This window comes from Oryza glaberrima, chromosome 11 (genome assembly GCF_000147395.1).
Source record: "Oryza glaberrima chromosome 11, OglaRS2, whole genome shotgun sequence".
In the NCBI taxonomy this organism is placed as follows: domain Eukaryota; kingdom Viridiplantae; phylum Streptophyta; class Magnoliopsida; order Poales; family Poaceae; genus Oryza; species Oryza glaberrima.
The window spans coordinates 17,065,648-17,080,049 of record NC_068336.1 but is presented as its reverse complement, the minus strand read 5'-3'; the positions used below and the strand labels follow the sequence as shown (position 1 = coordinate 17,080,049).

At 36.0% G+C, this 14,402-nt stretch overlaps 1 long non-coding RNA gene across 6 annotated transcripts; it reads left to right on the top strand.

The window, feature by feature from the left end:
* Positions 1–457: 457 nt before the first annotated feature.
* Positions 458–9,367, top strand: LOC127753676 (uncharacterized). Of its 6 annotated transcripts, none has more exons than XR_008012681.1 (6): positions 458–734; positions 1,087–1,261; positions 1,353–1,432; positions 3,832–4,445; positions 5,773–5,870; positions 8,997–9,367. It is a non-coding gene; the product is annotated as an uncharacterized LOC127753676 (long non-coding RNA). The 6 variants fall into 6 exon arrangements; XR_008012680.1 differs by lacking the exon at positions 8,997–9,367 and adding an exon at positions 6,266–6,948; XR_008012682.1 differs by lacking the exon at positions 8,997–9,367 and having other exon boundaries at positions 460–734; positions 3,832–4,226; positions 4,366–4,445; positions 5,773–6,948.
* The last annotated feature ends 5,035 nt before the right edge of the window (positions 9,368–14,402 follow it).

The following is a 14,402-nucleotide window of genomic DNA, read 5'->3' as shown; positions in this document are numbered from 1 at the left end:
ACGAAATAATACCTCTAGATTTAATGGGCTTTTAAAGTGGCCCACAAGTGTGATATGTTAATTGATGGTCAGGATTAGATTGAATCACCTAATTAATGGTCACATCTTTCTGATCAACGTGAGAGCTTTTTGGCTGTGTTCTTTTCTCCAATAAAAATTGGATGAAATTTTAGATACTCGTGGCATGTTTTTCAAACCGTTAAACGGTTTCATGGAAAAACTTTCTATATGAAGTTGCTCTAAAATATCAGACTAATCAATTTTTCAAGTTTGTAATAATTAAAACACAATTAATCACACGTTATTATCTCCTCGTTTTACGTGAAACAGTTAATTTTTATCTTCATCTTCATCTTCTTCCTCAAAAGATTCAAACACCACCGAAGAATAGATGGATAAGATAGATATAGATACTTTCCCATTCGGAGAAGATGAGACGATACAACCGATGGGCCGTCCATAGCCCGGCACGGCCCATGTCCCATCTCACCCCAATCTGCCTCGTCTCCATCCTGGCGAACGACGCCTCCACCACGTCCTCCCGCGGCATCAGCGGCTCTCAGCGCCGCCGCCCCTGGCGTGCGAACCCTCCAATCCGCCCTCTCCCTCGGATCCAGCCGCGCCACCGCCCGCCTCTTGCGTTGAATGGAAGCAGGAGGGAGGAGAAATCACCGGCGGCGGCGGCGGCGGCGGCGACGGTTGGGAGGTCCTAAGCCCTAGCGGCTAGCGCACAGGTATGGATCCCTTCCTCCTTCCCTCCCTCTCCTCTAGGGGTAGATAAACCACGACATCGATTGATTGATCAGATTGCCCCGGTGAATAAAATGTGGGACTGCACATTAGAGTAACACAAATGTGTTATTGTAACGCTTTGCCTAAATTCTTATATATCTCCCTGTTCCTGTTTTTGTTCTCTTGTTGCACAACCGTGGCTATGTGGAAATTCGAAAGTGCCCATATTCTAGCAGAAACAGCACTAGTTATATTAACTTTGTTTATACGGTCTGATATCTGTAAAGTTGATTTGTTCTTCTTTAAATGCATGAAAAATAAGCTCTTGTTTGTTTGTTTGTTTTCTTCATTCAGGTTGACGGAGAGAAAACTACAATATGCGCGAATCTAATGGAGTTCGTTCAGATGGGATTACGTTGAGTAGCAGCATCACGTGTTGGGACCTGTCCTCATATGCCTCCAGCAGTCCAGCTGCATGACTGTGGTGAAGATGAGCATCAAGAATTGGAATAATCTGAAGAACATGGAGGTAAGATCGTCCGAACAACGAGTAAGTCCTACGGTTAAGATTTACAGTTTGGCTTGTGTAACCTCATTGTTATTTTTTATTACCTTGTCAGGGATGGTTTTATCTGTGCGACTGTGCACTCAAAGAATTCTTTGCTGATAGTCTAGAAAACATTTGTGAAGCAAAGTGCAGGTCAGTTGTAGCAGGTCATTTTTTTTCATAGCAGTTAATTGCAATAGTCGGAGTTGGTCAGACAAAGCTGTCAATATTATCTTGGGGTATTCTTTTGTCTTAGATGCAGAGATTTATAGATTATGATTCTGTTGTTTATTTTCCTCACAACATTTGATGCTTTTCATAGTTTAACTTCATGCTTTAGGGGTCAAATTAGGACATGGATATATCCACTGGTCAACTGCTTACACATTGCATATTGATGCATTTACTGTGCAAATATCGTTACTGGTCAAGCTGGACATGACTCTGAATTATGAGATTGCTAATCTGTCTCTTACTACTTTAAAAGCACAGTCATCCTTCTGCTCACCTCTCCCCCCATCGTGCGTAGCGTGCCCTGCACACCCCCTCACGAGAAAACCAGAAAAAACACTAAACGCTTGGTTAAAAAACGATCCCTTTCTCCTATGGGACCATGTTAAAAAATTCTTTCTCCTATGGGCCCATGTAGCCCATCCTTACAGTCATATAGGTCCGTTGCAATGCACGGACATGTTACTAGTACTGTTTCTACGGTTTATATATCATCACCCATCACTACTGCCACATGGGACTGCCCAGCTGCTGTCGATCGGTTGTAAATGGCTAGCCAATGTGGTTGTTGTCGAATGGGCTGACCACACCAAGCTTTTGGGTGAGGTGCCATGTCAACGTCTAGTGCATGTACCAAGCTTTTGTTTCCTAGGAGGACGAATGGACGATTTCGTCCATGTGGTCAGGGAATACTCTGGAGTCTGGAATATTTGGGCTGTAGCTAATAAATTAAGAAGAGTATTGTTTCTTTATGTTTTCTACCAACCAACTTATTTGGCAGATCCTTTGGTCTTTTGATATGGTTCTTGGAAACTTTCTTCTAGAGGCTGGAATAATTTGTGGGAAAATTTTCAACCAAAGATTAAAATCTCTCTTGTCAAAAGTTGTGACCAACATAATTTTTTTTGGAAAATTCTCAATTAGAGATAAAAAAACATTTCCTCAAATTGGCTTTTACATACTGCTGCACAAATATTTATTTACGTACTCCCTCCGTACTCATAAAGGAAGTCCTTTAGGACAATGCGTAAGCCAAACCTTGGGAATATAAATCATGAATAACTCTTAAGTTGTTAAGTTTGAAAATGTAAAAATTATATGAATAGATTTGTCTTGAAAAATACTTTTATAAAAGCATACATATATCACTTTTTAATAAATATTTTTATAGAAACAAAAAGTTAAAGTTGTGTTTTGGAGACCGTGTTGTTGTCCAAAATGACTTCATTTACGAGTACAGAGGGAGTACGTTATTACGAATATGAATAAATTTAGCATCTAATTAATTTGATTGGAACTCAAATATTCTCATCATTTCCAATGTTTAGGTATTTACATCAATTTATCCTCGTCAGTAGAATTGGTAGACATTAAGATACATGTATTGCCTAGAATCTGAGTAGTTCATGTAAACCAATAGTCCAGATGGTAAAAGTCCATACACATGATTTAGAGACGGATATAATTTTAGATGGTTTTCTTAAAATTCTGTCGCAACTCATGGGAATTTAGCTAGTGTGATAAAGAAAAACAAAATGGAACTGATCCTTCTGAGTTAATGGCTTCTATAATCATATAAAGCCAGCCAATATAAGAGCCAAATTGAACTTTGAATTTCTTTTTATTTGAGTTGGACTATACCTACGATATATTATGTATTAGTAGTTTAGTACCTCTAGGTAGGCATTGATATTTAAGTCATTTTTCCAAATTTTCCATCACGTTTTATATTTGACAGCAAGTTCAGGTGCATGCAGGTGGAACATGAAAACCATAACAACAGTAGGGTTTTTTTTCTTTGTCAGAATGAAATGATAATAATTTCTCAACCTTGAATAGTATTTTCAATTTGCACAGTTTTGGAAGTAGAGTGGACATACTGTCAGTTTTGCTATTTTAAACAAAAGGATCATTGCTATGCAACAGATATTTCATTTTTTGTAACATAAAATTTGGATCTGAATATATGGCTGGTTTATTTATTTTTTCAGTACTTTGCTTTGGAGCAAATGGCATTATTCCTCATCCTGTTTTATTTGTTCAGTGATCAAGTATACTGTCTTCTTGATTTGCTTGCAGTGCCCCATTATTGTTAAGGGCGTCAGTAGTCTTGTGTGGATGGTTGTTCAATTGAACAATTAGGATTTAGGAACCGCCTCACTGCTTGGGTGACACTCTGTATATGTCCCCTTTTGGACAAGAAATGTGACAACCCGTATGTTAATAAATTGGTATACACGCAAGTATTTAATTAGGGATTTGCTATTCAGTTGAATTTTTTTGACCGTCGATTTGTCTTTAAGATTTGTGCATTGTTTCAGGCTTTGCTTCTATTGGACCCATACCTGCACTCGCAATTACAGAAATTGAGTGTGTGTGTGAGAGAGAAATGAGAAGTGGAGCAGTGACCACTAGCCAGTACACGGTGAGGCAATAGGCGATGGGCTCGGAGTCTTGCCTCTGCTAGGGTCTCCACTGGTTGATCTGCCCATTGGTGTTTCCTGTCGTTCACTTTTGGTCGTTGACCTCCATGGCTCATTGGATGGCACCTCACTCGTCCACGGTGGGGCAATGAGCTCAGATATCAGCGTCTGCGAGGATTGCTGCCAGCTGATCTACCCACCGGCTCCCTCCTGTCGTTGGTTGTCGAGCTTTCTGGCTCCTTGGATGGAGCCCCACTGGTCCACATTGTGGTGTTGGACTCAGACCTCAGTCTGTGAGTAGTACATTGGTTTTGAGTGCTATCGATGTTCCGAATGCATTGGATTCAGACCTCTTTTTGTCCGATTTGTGTGCAATTTTGTCAATTGGGGATGGTGGATTTTGTTTGAATAGAACTTTGGTTTTGGCTGTAGGTTTCTGCTATGGTGGGGAATTTTTTTCTTTCTGGAGAAGAGGGGATTGCCTAAGACATGACCAAAATCTACTACGATGAGTTGGGTTTTTTCACACTATGTGGTCTGCACCATTGATATTTAGGATATAATTTTCTGAATGTATCCCACCAAAATCCTTTGATCCAATCGTGCTTAATGGCTGCATTTGAAATAAGTTTTACATTACAAACTATTTTCCTGTAATAGAATCATCTAGGATTTTGTGTTGCAGATTCCTGTGAAGGATTTAAGACCTTGGCTAGTTAACATACAGTATTTTATCATCAATAGCTGACCTGAGAATGACATAGGTGATTTGTAGTTTGTTTGCAAATCTTTTTTTAAAAAAAGTGAACTGTGGATGCTGCTGCAGCTCCAGGATTAGCAGCAGTTTGCTTTGTGATTTTTTTCTTTGTGTTTGGCTCTAACTTTTTTCTGTGTTGCTGAATTTGTGGTTATCTGAAGAATACCCTAGGACATCAGAACTGCAGAAGTGAAATATATCATGATTTGTTTTATGATTTCCATGTCAGGCATCAACAAAGCATCGTGTGCACTTTGGGTGTAGTCTTTGTTCATTGGCAATAGGATTTATCTGAATGTTGTACATTTTTTAGATAATGGTCTTAATCTTGTGAATAAGCAGACTTAGTAATAGCTGAATAGTATGTTAATACTCTGTCTCTGGTCTACTACTATTGTTGTTGGTCACACCTAAAATGGATGGTCTGAAACTAGTTCGAGCATATATTATTTGCATATATAATGGCCTCTAATTCAGCTTGTTCTGAAAACCAATAGTTCAGTGTAAAATTTGACATCCTAGTAGTATTTAACATAAGAATTACTTATATTGTTTTTACTTGTTTATCCTGTAGGGCGGTTTTGATTGTTTTCTTCTCTGCTAGCATATAGCAAGCGATTATCCGGTCACATGCATGCGCTGATATGTCTGAATCATACCTTTGATAACTACAATCACATTGACCTATCAGGGTTTATTTTGGTTTATGCTGTGGTTTCATCTAGATATCTAGCGATCTATATATCTACAAAACATTTTACATGTTTGTAGTTTGAATTGGTCGGGTCATCAATGCAATTAATTTCATGAAATGCCATATGGTGTGTCTGTGTGTGTGTTTGGATGGGATTAGCAAGGGATTGTGGCGAAATTGTTAGCTTGGGGGTATTGTGTTTGGCCAGGTATGGGCATAAGTGTAGATTCTAGCTTCAGCAAGTGTATATTCTTGTGTCCCAACATGTGAATATGTATTTCAAGAAGTGTATGTTCTTTTCAATTGGAATAACATTTCCTGAATTGTTAACATATATATGATGAGCGCTGACTTGAAGAAAAATAACAAGCTGTCTTTTATTTGTAAGATATGGACGATTATAGTTCTGATGGTGGACTGCCCCCCCCCCCCCCCCCCCTCCTCCTCAAAGTACCTTCATCTCTTGCTGTGAACATACGCTTTTAGGTAACCATATTCGCTTTAAGCATTTGTTGTTTTAACCATACATGTCTAAGAATATTATTTTTTTTTCTTTCTGTGCCTAGTACATGAATGTCTTTCTAGGCCTCATGGGACGTTTATGAAAAACACTTGGCTCTTATTGATCACCTAATATATGATCTTATCAAATCCTCACGCTGCTCATCAAGAGATGTTTATGTATCTACAATGTTGTTGTCATTGAAAAATTCACCTGATTGATAATATGGTAGATAGCATAATTAAATTTAATAAAGAAAAAAAGTCACCCGCATTAAGCCGCACTTACAACTCATGTTTATTTTATTTTATATTATTCACCTCAGGAAGACTATAATACCTCGTATATCTCTAAGCACAATCTGCTCTACTCATACTAGGTTGGTGTTCTACTGGTTGTAATCTTCAGATATTGAATCCTTGTATTTGTCCCATACTGCATGGATATTTGTAACCTCTCAAAATACCAATATTCTTGCAAAAATACCTTGAGTAGATGGCATTTGAAAAGTTGTTGTCTCAAGCAGTCGTCATGTGAACTGCTCGTCTCTGTAAGTCCATTATTTTCGAATGCCTCTTTAAAAGTAGAGTATATGATGCTAGATACTGTTCTCAAATCCTCATAAAGGTTGTGCTTCTCACATCGTTTAGAAGCACTCTCAATTTTTCTCTCCTCTTCAGCAGTGTTCTCATACACATCTGTAAAACCTGATCCCGTTTAATCTTTCTTTTTTGCCATGCTTTTTTACCCTTGATCCACCGTTAAATGTTGTAAGAATAGTTTCCTTGCATCCCCATTAATGTGATGCATTTCGAAGTACCTAGTAAGTGTTGTCTTTGAAAAAGATGGCTAGTTGACAACATCCTTACATCCTAGTCTTTTAAACCTGTCATGATATGTGTAAAATTGGCTAAAGGAGATGTCTTTTGGGAGGATGGAGTACGTAAATATATATAGATACATAGAATAATTCTAAAAAAAAAACAGATACAGAGAATATCGGTGCATCTAGACTTTAATTTAGTCAACAAGATTGATGGATCCCAATTCGAAAATCGCTCAAGCAACCTTTACCACTGGGTGAGATGGAATACTCCCTCCGTTTCAAAATATTTGATACCGTTGACTTTTTAGTATGTTTTTGACTATTCGTCTTATTCAAAAAATTTAAGTAATTATTTATTCTTTTCATATCATTTGATTCATTGTTAAATATACTTTCATGTACACATGGTTTTACATATTTCACAAATTTTTTTTAATAAGACGAACGGTCAAATATGTGCTAAAAAGTCAACGGTGTAAAACATTTTGAAACGGATGGAGTTTTTTTTTTTTGGTTGTTGGTGGGCTTACACGACAGTAGTTCAATGGCCTGGCCTTTGCTTGCACTGATGGTCCACATGATCACAATTACAGTATTAATGGAAGGTGTTCCATTGACCATGGCTTTCCTCTGTTAATGGTCGGTCCCAGTCCCACACCCTTTTCTTTTCTTTTTTTCAGGCAATGTAATCGGCATTGCTAAATTTGTGTCGACGTATTTTAGGGCAAATTATAGTGAGATGTTTTAACCGTGAGATTCTTGATAAGATTCGTTAGCACCTGCACCCATCTTGTAGGCTACAGCTTATGCGAAAGAATCAACTGCACCTAATCAAGCTCCAAGCTCATTAGCACACCTCCGTAGTAAAATTAATAATTATTTATATTTTTATACAAATTTATACAGGAGTTACACATATTTTTATATTTTTACACATATTTTAATAATTATTTATATTTTTATACAAATTTATACAAATTTACATCCTAATTACATATGTAATTAGGATGTAAATTTGGGATTTACATATGTAATTTTAGTATTTACATATGTAATTTTGGAACTTACATTGTAAATACACTAAAATTAAACATGTAATTTAGAGAGTTACAATGTAAATATATACCGACTATTTTTTGGTGAAAAATTTAGCGCCATAAATATAGCTACTCCCAATATAATCTCGGAAATTAAAAGGGGATAAAAGAATCTACAGCGACCTAGTAAGTAGCAGTAACGTAACCATCGATCCTAATTGTAGCTAAGCTATCTGCAAGAGTTAGAGTAGTACTAGTTCGTTGGCTTTGCTACATGCATTAGAATCAAAAGCAATTCAGAGTGTTTTCATCAACTTAAAATCTGTCATGTGCATGTGCTCATAACTAATTAAGCTCCTTGTACATCAATAGGATAGTCTTATATTTCTTGAAGGAACTAATTAATTAGTGTTTTTTTCCTTCATTCATTTGGTAAATGTAATGTACTCCCTCCGTTTCACAATGCAATCATTCTAACATTTCCCACATTCTTATTGATGTTAATGAATCTAGACATGGGAAATGTTAGAATGACTTACATTGTGAAACGGAGGGAGTAGCATTATTAGTGATTTGAGCAAAAGTGATCTAATCTGATGGTCCAGAAAGATGATCCCTGTCTGCAATTATTGGCGCGCTCATTTCACACTCAATGTTTTTATTTCACTTACACAATAAAGGCGTATTCCAAGTTAGTGGCGGTACGGAGCTGGAATTTCTTCCCCCCCAAAATCAAAAAATAAAAAAAAATAGAGCAGCGGTTTTGATGGGTTGAAAAAACCTTGACAAACATGAAAGAAGCTTAGCACCGAGTTGAAAAGGACCATTCAACTGCTCAGAGCTCTGGGAAAAGTATTTTCATCACTCGCGGTTGGACACATATATGGCCTCTAATATGGACATCTTGTTCATGTTGCTCAGCAGCAAAAACTTGCCAAAGTTCATCGGGGAAAGGAGTATTTTCATCACTCGGTTGGATATCTACTCCTTTTTTTCATGTCATTTAAATAGTTATTAAAAATCAAAAAAATAGAATAATATGAGATATATCACTTCATAAACATGCAAGTTTAAATTGGACTTCTATAAACTGTAACAAAAATAACAAATTTAACTTTGAATGTGCGCATACTAGTTTCAGTTTTTTCTTTTTTATGACTTGTAGAAGTCGAATTAGAACTTACATGTTTGTGGAGTGATATACCTTATATTAATTTATCTTTATTATTTTTTTTATAATTATTTAGGTGACATGTAAGAAATGAGTGGATATCCAACCATGAAAATCCATCTCCATTTCATCGTGCTGTAGTAGCAGATCGAAGAAACTGAGTAACACCATATGGGCAGGGCCAGACGCAGTTGCTTATCTTATTTATTGTGGTGGCTATTACGGAGTACTATACCTACCTCTATCTTTGTGTGCTTAGTTTCGACGCGCTTGATCGCTTATAATAATCTAGTTGTGTTTTGATCGATGTTTGCTGTAGATCTATCGAAGTTTGCTTTCGGTAATTCTTCTTGCATGTACCAGTGAGCTACGTACCTTCGTAGTTTGTACTATCTTCTTATTACAGTTAACATGGATGATAGCCCGCGTATTCACACGGGCATGTATATTACTCCCTCCGTTTTACAATGTAAGTAATTCTAGCATTTTCCACATTCATATTGATGTTAATGAATTACTTACATTGTAAAACGGAGGGAGTATAAGCCTGTATTTGAAAAACTTATAAGGATTGAAAATCAGCCATATAACACTTGCAAGTACGTTTTTTTTTCATAAATTTATTTGTTGGCTTTGCTTACATAATTTTTATTAGGTATTTGTTATCTTCATACTACGTAATATTTAATTCATCTCTATAAGTAATTATTATTTTCTTCTTCATCATTTAAAAAGGAGGTAGACTTAGTTTGTTTAGAAAATAGGTCTGAAAGTTCAAATTAAAAATAAGGTGCTTTTTCTTTTTAAATTGAATGTTTTGGGACTGTTTTTAACAAATCTTAAAAAATATTATTGTTGATAATGGACCATCAAGCTAGCGCTCCTTTAATTTGGTTCATATTAACATAATTTGTTATATATATTTACATATGGATCAATAAAGATAGATTAGATATATGTATCCTGATCTTACTTTCAGGAGACGTGCACATGTACGTCTGACATTACGAGGAGAGGAGTTTTGTTTCCTTTGAGATAGATTCAATGGTTTCACCAACTTGAGTTATCTATATTTACAAACATAATAAAGACCCAAAGTTATGTACTTATTAATATCTATTTTCTAATTAAAACTGTTTATTATTGCATATTGTTCTATTAAAATATATGTGTTGTTAAATAGATTGTTAAAATATCTATATGATTTTCCGTATAAATATGTTTTATTTCTTTTACTAAATATAGTTAGTTTGAGTCTTGAACTATAAATTTTGTGGTAAATAATTAAATGATCTAATGATGTATTATGTATTTTCTACATAATATAGCATGAAGAGGAGTAGGGAAAGGATATATGTGGCGTACATATGTGCACACAGTACGTGAACTGGTGATACAAGATACGGATATAAAGTGGGTCCACTCTATGGTTTTCCTTTTTAAGAATTATTAAATATTTCTTAAATTTATTAAAACGCCATGTAGTGACTTAGGAGTATTTATAGGAGTTATACATGGCAGCATGAGAGTATTTGTAGCAAGTTTAATGGACCTCGATTTAGTATATAATAGATAAGAGTAAATTGCATCGTCGGTATACGAACTTGTCATGTGGGTGCAATCTAGTGCACAAACTTGTAAAATGCTCGTTTTGGTGTATAAACTTGTCTGGTGCGTGCAGAGAAAGACGAAAATGACACTACATTGCAAATGTTATTGATTTAGGGCATATATCTGAGAAGAGGTTGTTAATAGACATACACATCTTCAATAAAAAATAGAATATGATAGAGTGATAGTAAAAAAAAGATTAAAAAAACGAGCAATGGTATAAAGGTTAGAAATATATGAAGTTCATCATTTCCATGGTGAAGAATAAAGTAGAGACCAAATTTAAAATATTGAATGTCCTATGCATACTCACTACACGTATGCACACCACATTCTAATCAACATCGCTTCATAAAATTAACATTGTCAAGTTATTTTGGTCCTCGTTCGTACGAACTAGACAAGTTCGTGTACTGAAACGAGCATTTTATAAGTTTATATACTAAATTACATCCACCTAAAAAGTTTGTGTACCATCAATGTAATTTATTCATCAATTTACTTATAAGCATAAATTTAAGCACCAAGAGAGAATAATTTGCGCTCGATCGACAGTTGTGCATGTGAGCCGGTCTGCGTGAAATACGCAATCACCTTTCGTAAGTAGGAACGGATACAGGGCACAGTTTTGTAAGCTTCAAGGATAACGCATACATTCTATACATGGGATCGAGATATATGAAAATATTATATACCTAATAGTATAAAAGAATATATTCTTTGATTAAGAAAATATGATGGATAAAGAAGAAAATTATCTTTCTAAAATAGAAAATATTAGAGTATAATGTCTCCTTAATTAGTATGTATTCGATATGGAGTCTCCGAGTTCTACTTTAAAAAAAAATAATATTCGCTATAAATACAAGACCTTCTAGAAGGAGAGGGGACATACCAACACGGAATACAAGCCAATACAGACAGGAGGGATCTGAATCCACAGAGGCTGACAGGAGGGATCAAGGGCAACATGTGATCTCGCCGAGTTCATATTCGAGAAAGTAAACTATACTAGTCGTTGACTACGTGTGAAAACTCCATACCGCCAAGCTGACAGAGACTAGATTAGGTCATCCCAGATATTGTACTCGTGTGATACTGATATATAAAAGCAACACTGGCTTCAGCAAACAGAAGTATGGCTATTACCTGTTAGTTAAGGGGTTTGAACATATATAAAAATCCTTGTCTCCCATTTCTTTTGCCTCAATCTCGCGTATACCCTTATTCCAACGATCCTTATACTCTACAAATATCGTTTGCAGGTATGGCCAGTCGATAGTGGCGCGCCAAGTAGGAGACTTGGTGTGCTTCAAGGTACATAGTATCTGGAGATACCATGTTTTTACGCTAGAAATGTAGTTCCTCTAGTTCCCTTTTTAACGATGGTATAAAAACCTAAAATTTGGTGTCATTAGGTACTTAGGTATCTCGAGATACCGAAACTTTACACTAAAAGCATCTCAAGATACTTTTCAAGACCATAAAATTTGCTATTCTCCAAACATATTAGTACCTAGATGTATTAAAATTTTATGCTAGAAAAATATGGTACTTTATAGTACCATTATTTGAAGGATGGTAAAACTGCGCTAACAATAATGTGGCATGATAAGGATCGATCCAGCACAATAATTTTCAAGTAATTAGCTAGGGATCAGGTTACTGCTGAGAGTAAGTATATCCTATAAGATGGTATAAGTATTTAGATGAATAAAGTCAACATGCGGCCTTGCTGTTTTTCCTATCTTGCAACAAAGCTGTCCGAAGAATTGTGATGGGGGGCAACAATGAAATAATCAAGAGTTTAATTAAGAAAAGTCAGTAAAGATGCACCGTTGAATGAATGCCAAAATAGCATAACCACACGGGAGAAAAGTACCGCAAGCTTAGCACGAGGAAGCAAAAGGCCAAAGGCTAGCTAAGGAGGTCTCATGCTTTCTGCGTATTGTAAGATACTCCTACTATATAGTGATCGGAAAGGCGAGCGTGGAATTAAGTGTTATGGAAAAGCATCATGCAGAAAAGCTTATAATTACCATGAGACATGGACAAATGAATTAAATACTCATATATAGAAATATATATACGTTGCTAGTATGATTGGAAAAGGATACAATCTAATTTGACATATGGCAACGTACGTCAAACTATGACTCGATTTACTTCACAATGTATGCCAAACTAACAACAAGCAATAATCTACCTATCTCTCAATTTTTATGTATACTAATTAGAGGTTCTCCTACAAGCCCCCATGGTAAATCCTAGAAGCATGTATTATTATGTTGCTAGCTACTTTCTCACATATGATCACTATGATGTAAAATTGTGTAGAGCCTAAATAAAAGATAAAGAATGAACTATATATGGATTTGCATTAAAACCGCAAATACAACCTTAAGAGAAAGAAGCGGATCTATGTTGATTTAAAATGAAGCCAATCGAAGTTAACAGTCCCATTATTCACATTTTCTAATAAAATTAAAACACCCTCCCAATTAGAGGTGGTGGACACGCATGGGAGCATGCGTGTCCACCAATATATTTCTTCTGATGGCATGACTGCACTGACGGTGACATGCATAGTGCGCTAGCTGGCTGACTAAAATCATGCAGAGGTAGATGGAGAAATATTAATACCTCTTTCTTTTCTCTATTAGACCCCGCTCCGCTCTTTATCCAAGCAAAACCAGCTAGCTAGCTAGTGTGCTCCACTTTCCTGAACACTTTCCTGAAGGTTGGAGTCGAGACCATCGATCACCGGCCGGGTTGTATACGGAGTACTTCCTCCGTATTTTAATGTATGACACCATTGATTTTTCGACCAACGTTTGACCATTCGTTTTATTCAATTTTTTTTTGCAAATATGAAAATATTTATGTCATGCTTAAAGAACATTTGATGACGAATCAAGTTATAATAAAAATAAATGATAATTACATAAATTTTTTAAATAAGACGAATAGTCAAACGTTGGATAAAAAGTCAACAGCGTCATACATTAAAATACATTAAAAATATGGAGGTAGTATTAATTACCTCCAGGCTAATGTAAGCAATAGCATGCATACGCACCTACATATCCGGTGATCGATCGATTAATCAACGGCGTACGTACGTCGTCGTCGTTGCCTGAATTCCGGCTCCGTGTACGTCTCTGCGCGGTGGGGAGTCTGGGGGGAGATATGTGTACTAGTACTGTACTAGTGTCAATATATATGTCATGCATGAAGGCTACCTTAATCTCAAATGCTGTGGTACTCCGGATCCAGAATAGCTTAAGAACAAGTGCTATATATATAGGACTCTTAACATAAGTTCTAACATACCATATATATATGATTAAATGGTGAGCTAAGGTAGGAGAGAGATCAGGTAGGAGCCATCTTAACTAGAGCAAGTTAATTTTCTAATTCTATATATCCGCCGCGTCATCTACCCATGAATTATAAGTTAGCATATACAATACACAACCTCTAATACACTAATTAACTGCAATACACTATACTATTTATTTTATCCATTAAGAGTCAATCTATACTACGTACTAAAGACGGGAGTATACTCTTGTCATTTAATATTTTTTGTAGTTTGTGATTGTGTCTTTTGCATGAGAGGTGGTTGTTACTCTCTCCTAACTTCTCTTTTCCACCTCACCCTCTAATCCTATATAGTATCTTGAGGTTTGTATTTAGAGCCTCTACAGTACTTGATCTCATGCAAGAAACAATCTTCATGTGAACTCCAACAAATATGAATAAGAGAGGAGTGCATTGGATGCAAATAGATAAAATAGTATGATGTATTGGAGCTATATTGAATATGCCGGCTTTTAATTTATAAGTTGATGTTTGCAAAATCACCTCT